At 41.3% G+C, this 7,147-nt stretch overlaps 1 protein-coding gene across 2 annotated transcripts in view; it reads right to left on the bottom strand.

Annotated features, from left to right (window-relative positions):
* RUNX1T1 (RUNX1 partner transcriptional co-repressor 1) overlaps window positions 1-7,147 on the bottom strand; it is a gene marked incomplete at both ends in the record, with an annotated part of 106,458 nt that overhangs the window by 334 nt on the left and 98,977 nt on the right. The window lies entirely within an intron of this gene.

The raw sequence follows: 7,147 nt of genomic DNA, 5'->3' as shown, positions 1-7,147 counted from the left end.
ATTGGAAACAACTGACAATGAGCTGGGAGTCAACCATCTGCCAAGCCAACTGCAAGTTGACCAATGGCCCAAGGTTTGAGCTGCTGTAGGTGAATCAGTAAAATTTAAGATAGCTCCTCTGACATGCATTAAAACAAATAATGGAAAATGCATGAGAAAAGTTCCCCTCTAGAAGCGGAGAGGGAACAACACAAGGAAAGAAAGGGAGTAAAAGATCTAGCACACAGGAAAGAAATGTCACCCTGTGAAAACCTCACTTTTAATCATGAGTAATGTCACTGGACTCAGCGGTACTTCTGGCAGCGAACAGTTAAGCTGGAGCCTAAATGTTTGGCAGGATAGGGAAGCCACCGCAGAATATGTATGCTACTCACTTTCACACAGTCTATAGCTATGCCAGCTGGATGCTGGAACACGGCCAATCTTTAAGTGATATTCCTCAACTACATTAAAAATAAAATCCTGATTTCAGAATCAAACAAAGACCTAGATCCAAAACAATATTTTAAGGAAATTAGACTTTTAATCACAGTCAAGTGGCTTCTTTAGCAAATATCCAGGTGATAGTTCCATCCTCCCCTCTCTGATTTCTGTGTTTGGTTTTTCAGGGTTTTCTTGGCATGGGCACATGCAGGCATATGGGGGAAGAATAACTGTTCAGCTCTCAATTGCTCTTTGAGATTAAAATCAAATGTACAGGGCATTCTCAATTCGTACTGATTATACATATAGACTAAACCAGGTAATTACAAATACATGTGTTGGGGATGTTTTTTTTTAATTCATAAAATTGTTCCCATCTTTCAAAACACTTTTTTAAAAAAGGTGGAATTACCAACACACAGAAACAGATGTTTCTGGTACTTAAATGTCGGGAATTCAGACTTCTTGTCTGGCATCACCTGGTTTTGATTCAGTATTCATTGTTTCAAGTTCATTTTGCTTAAACTCTGTCCAGTGCTGTAGAGGTAAAACCACGCTACCACCTCTGGAAGTGAGTAGCTGTATTAGTCTTGAACACCTTTCCTCAAAAGATCTTTTATCACCACAATGAAAAATAACTGGAGGTAATTTAGAACACTGTACACAAGCACATGCACTCACAGACTTATTGACACATGCACAAAATGACTTGGCAAGGTAGTATTAGCTTTTCAAAGGGATAAAAGGTCTCCTTCTACTGACTGGAATGGAAACAAATTGAGGATATACCTGGATTCTCCCTTTTGCTATTTCAATACTTCTCAAAAGTTGCATTGTACTTCTGAAATTTCATTTTGCCAACCTGATGTTTGCACTGTGATCAGTAAACACAGCGTGATTCTGCTCCAATCGTGTTTATGTACGAAATCTCCCCATGCAGACTTTTCCAAAAAGGCATTTTTCCTCATATAAAAGAAAGCTGAAGATAACCAGCACCTGTTCAGATGCAGGGGACCCTCCCTTGTGCAGATCTGATTGCAGCACTCAAGTGCATGTTATGTGAACATTAAACTTTTTTCTGCTCAAGTATCTACTTAGTTAATAGAAGCCAGTTTCTGAGGCATCATCCTTTTTCCTCCCTTCTGAGGAAGGCATATCCACACAGAGAGAACTATTCCCAGACTTGACTAGAACCATCAAACAGTATTTGGGTTTCATACCACAACATCTTTGTTAATATTAGTCAGAAATCAATCATTTAAATTTTAACAGCATAGGCTCAACTTTCTTATTAAAACAGTCATCAGTTAACTTATCAGCCTGTACAGAACATTCACAGAATCACAGAATCACAGAATTGTAGGGGTTGGAAGGGACCTCCAGAGATCATCGAGTCCAACCCCCCTGCCAAAGCAGGTTCCCTACAGCAGGTCGCACAGGTAGGCATCCAGGCAGGTCTTGAACATCTCCAGAGAAGGAGACTCCACCACCTCCCTAGGCAGCCTGTTCCAGTGCTCCGTCACCCTCACTGTAAAGAAGTTCTTGCGCATGTTTGTGCGGAACTTCCTATGCTGCAGTTTCCAGCCGTTTCCCCTTGTCCTGTCTCCACTCACCACTGAAAACAGTCTGGCCTCGCCATTCTGCCCCCCACACCTTAGATATTTATAGACCTGGATCAGGTCCCCTCTCAGTCTTCTCTTCCCAAGGCTGAACAGACCCAGTTCACTCAGCCTTTCCTCATAGGAGAGATGCTCCAGGCCCTTCACCATCTTCGTGGCCCTCCGCTGGACTCTTTCCAAGAGATCCTTGTCTTTTTTGTACTGGGGAGCCCAGAACTGGACGCAGTACTCCAGATGAGGCCTCACCAGGGCAGAGTAGAGGGGGAGGATCACCTCCCTCGACCTGCTGGACACGCTCTTTTTAATGCACCCCAGTAAGCCATTGGCCTTTTTGGCTACAAGGGCACACTGCTGGCTCATGGCCAACCTGTCATCCACCAGGACACCCAGGTCCCTTTCCGCAGAGCTCCCCTCCAGCAGGTCATCCCCCAACCTGTACTGGTGCATGCAATTATTCCTCCCCAGATGCAAGACTCTACACTTGCTTTTGTTAAACCTCATCCGGTTTTAACATTAAACATGATAAATATAACAAATAAAAATAACTTTTAACATTAAAAGTGATAAATAAGTGCCAGATTTTAATGAAGTGACAAAGCTCTAAGCTGCTTCTTTACATGATTACTTAATGTATCCTACATTGTCTAGTACGTGATTTTGTCCACTGAATATATTATTTATAATTTATCAGGTCATTATGTCTTTAACATAATTGTGGGAATAAAAGCACATAAAATGCAAGAATTTCAAAATAAATTTTATAGCTCACATTTACACACACACACACACAAAAATGCATTTAAGAATTATGATGGTGTAAATGAACATAAACAGACATATGTGCCATAGGGAGCTGGTACAACAGCATCTGGATTTGTCATGCAGAACTCCCAGTACTACCAAATCCTCACCACTGTGACCACTGGGTGTACCATTCTCTGTATAAGCAGCAGAAAATGGCTCTAGAGACAGAACTCAATAACTAAAGCTCTGGCAATGATGCTTTCTGTTCGCACTGCTGAAGGAGAGCTTCAGAGTTCATGCTCTACCAAATTAAAACCAGGCTCAAGATGCTGGCTACTGTTATGATGTGCTTCATGCACCGCTTCTCACATGTTCCTAAGTTAATCATCCAGACACTGTGGACAGAGCATGAGCTCGCTGTGGGATTGACCATGCTCAAAGCATCTTTCCTTCTGGGAAGCTCAAGAGCTCAGTATAGGGCTAAGCAGGTATTCCTGTATCAGCCAAATGGAAGCTGAACTGCATGGACAATATCTCGGATAACATGGGACAACAATGTCAGGTTGATGACAAGGTGACAACTACCATACAGAAGGTACGGATACTATATGAAGATATGACTATGGACTGTATGACATCTTAAGACTCTTTAGCTCCAAGCACTAACAAGCCTGGAGTACCATCTATGCTGGGATGATGCACTTCAAATACAGAAAATAAGGCAAATAAGATACAAAGAAAGGCTGTGAGAATTATCAGAGATTGAACACAAGCTATGAGGAAAGACCAAACAGACTCCAACAGAGATGACAGCCTGAGAGGTAAAGCAGCATCCAAACATCTCAGAGGCTACTGCAGTGAGACTGGCAATAACCATGAATTAACAGGAAAAATAATGAGATGTAACAGCTGTAGGAAGAACTGGAAAAAGATGTTATAGAAAATCTTTTTAAAGATTGGAATAAATTGCCTAGAGGCAACTGGAGAATCTCCATCGCTAAAACATAGGCAAAGAAGGTATATTGCAGGAATATCACAGCTAGATTTGATCATACATTGGGAAAGAGGGTAGGGGATCTCCCAGAGCCTCTCCTGGTCTATTTTCTGTCTTCAGGGAGACACCTACTATACTGCACTTCCAGCTAGTGCTTTACAGAGTTCCAGATGTAGTAAAAACTATGAGCAGGACTGGACTACAGTTTTATTCTGCATTGATTTTCCTGGGAAAGAGTGAGGTTATACAAAAGGCAAGATTCTCAGACTACATAATTCAATTTAACCTCACTACCTTGAAAATGCATTAATTCAGTGAAATTGGGTAAATTACAACAGATGGGAATCTCACTCAAAATCTATGCCACTGATCATATTTCATCCTCTTCTTTCAACCAACAAGGAACATCAGTCATAGGTCAAAGCCTTATCTTAGGTCAGACTCTTAATTTTCATCCACTTAAGCTTCCATCTTTAAACAGCAGAATTCAGAAACTTCTGTACGCCATCATGAAAATTCTCAGAACAAAAGGTCTCCATTTCTGTGGTCCCCAATAACAGGACACACATTTCTCAATAACTTTGTCCATCCCATCACTTTCATTTTTGAAATATTTAATCACAATTGAGTGTTTGTTTTCCTCTGACACCTCCAGCTGAGACTTGGTGTGAGTTGGCTTGAAGAGGGAAAACAAAAAAAACAAAAAACAAAAAACAAATGGATCCTGACACGTCAAAGATACTATGAACTCTGAAAGGCCATAACACAGTATCAAACATTGTTATATCATCTCTGACAAACTTCCACAGTTTACCAGGATAGGAAGCATGGCTGGCTATGAAAAAAATGCATTTTTAACAAGTTTGTAATCATCACTTACTCCATGGCCCCACGCCAAAGAGAAAAAGAAAAAAAAAGATGACCACAACCACAATGGAGAAGATTTTGAAAATTCTGTCAAAGACCCATTAGAAGGAAAAAAATACATTGGTTCTTTGGAAATTCCCACAGTGCTTCTAAATGCAGTTCTCCTCAGAAAGATTCAAGTTGTTAAATGTTTCTCATAAAGTTGCACCTATCAGTGAACATTCAAGGCCAAGCCACTGTTAACTCTGTGATGTATACCTGTGTTCATACAAACTAGCAGAGAGAGCTACATCCTGAATACAGAAGTACAGAAAGTCACACAGAAGAGAGATGCAAGCTGGCTGGCCAGGCTTAGTTTAGCAGCTTGGGGCTCTGCCAGAGCTCACATCACAAACTGTCTGATCCTGTGCTGAACACATGGCTCTGGTGCCTCTCTACCACTCACCACTGCAGAGGACAAAGTGCTGCTTTCTAGGAGTTGCCCAGCCAAAAGAAAATTAAACATTAGCTGACATGTACAAACTCAACACCAGCCTAACAAATTGGGTTCGCCTGCATCACAGCATCTGATGCTCAGAGTCAGGTTTGCTGGCACAGTCCTGGTCTCAATGGATTGGTCAGCAGAGATTGAGCCCAGCTGCTTTCAAAATGTCAGGTAAGTGTGATGTTCACATACAACATAAGCTGCTGCAATATAAACAAGCCTTAACACTACACGTCTCGTAAAAGCAGTGTTGGACCAGTTACATACTGCTTTATCTGATCAGATGTCAGCATCTGCTTTCAGCAGAGAACCGAAACATTTGTGCTCCTTCACCATACCCAGCCCCCACCCTGCTAAAAGTGAGGAAGAGCACTGACTGTCAGATCTTTCTGTGGCATTTTATACCAGAGCAGAAAGACAGATGTTTTAATTCCCCCCTCCTACAATCTGGGCAGACAGTCTCTTTGCTAAGCTGCTCACCCTTGCCATTAAAATTGATTTGCACAACAGTAGATTGCAGCCAAAGCAAGTACGGCAGTCATTAAAGAGTAGGCTGCTCACACATGTTTCTGTACTCAGCCAAGTCAACTCCTGATGAATGGGTCATCTTTTGTCAAGCAACTGTAAGGAACTGGTAAAGAAATAATTTGTGGTTCAGGAACAATCATGCTGACAGGTAGGCCTTCTCTTGTCGTTTTGCTTTCTGGCCACAGCGTGCTCTGCTCACTGGTCTTCAACCAATCTTGTTGTGATAACAGAAAATAATGACCATGTCCCTGTTGGTCACAAAAGCTTATGCTGAGAAAATCTTGGAAAATCTTGAAAAGTAAATGTGCAGATACTGATGGCAATTAAATCAAATTGAACTCTAACACAAGCAAAGGACAATGATTCAGAAAGGAATTATTGGGTCAGAAGTGAAAACTTTACTATGTAACATGGCGATGCTCAGCACATTGCAGAACGCTTCTTAAAATTCAAGATGCTCCCCAAAATTACACCTCTTCTTATTGGTCTTCTCACTGCCTTCAGTGCCCTTTACTTAGCTCTGGTCTGCTCAACACATCAATGTCACTGTTCTCTTGCAGTCATGGAGGTCACTTTTTCAGGTTTCAAATATATACACACATACTTTTCTACGCGAGATCTCTAAAACTTCTTGCATGAGGACACTACGTATTACCTTAATATGACAATCATTAAAAAAATCTAGTCTTAGTCCTAGAAATGACTTCAGGCTGTAGAGAAGACAGCAAGAGAAATCATGCTACAAAGTCCTCAGAGCAAAGCAGCTCCAGGAAGCCTCAGCTAGATCCATGTTGCATTTTACTAAATAACAAATGAAGCTGTAAGGGAGAAATCTTGAGAACAGACAGGGAGTGGCTGTAGCAGATGAAATTTATATCAGAAACATTAGAAATGTGGAGCCAAATTCCCGTCTCCTTCCATAGTTTCCACAGCCAAAAGAACAAATTACACCCGTGGGAGAAATATGCTGTCAGGAGCTGCATGGAGGTTATGTAGCAGCCTATATCGAGCTCTCTTGTTGACTTTGCTGTAATATCCCAGGCAAGGATAAGAAATGAGGAGCAATGCTTTGTCTTCCTCTATGCTCAGCAGCTGCTGCTACAGCACCCTCATATCTGAAACCAGAGATAGCTCTTGAAATACATACTTACAATGTACTGCTGAAAGTTGTAAACAGTGTTGTAAATAGAAAACTTTATAGAGATTTCCAACCTAGACAAATGAGGAGGGATAGTCACAAAGAGATTGAAAGATAATGAGCAGCAAAGCAAACATGAAGTTTTACTCCTCAACCTCATTGAACACAAGGCCTATCAAACAGATAGATCACAAGGTTATCCAAAAAAGGAGTTAGCCAAAGGTAATAGGTAGTTGTAGGAAGCAGTGTCCTAAGTGGGTGGAGTTTGGCATAACTGAAGGCTGAGAAGGAACAAATAAAAACTGACCAGGCACATCTAGCTATTAGCTGTCAAGTAAGTACCACTGTCA

This window comes from Tetrao urogallus, assembly GCF_951394365.1.
Source record: "Tetrao urogallus genome assembly, chromosome: 3".
NCBI classification, from domain to species: Eukaryota; Metazoa; Chordata; class Aves; order Galliformes; family Phasianidae; genus Tetrao; species Tetrao urogallus.
Note: the sequence above shows the minus strand (reverse complement) of the source record. Positions and strands in the feature narration are given on the sequence as shown.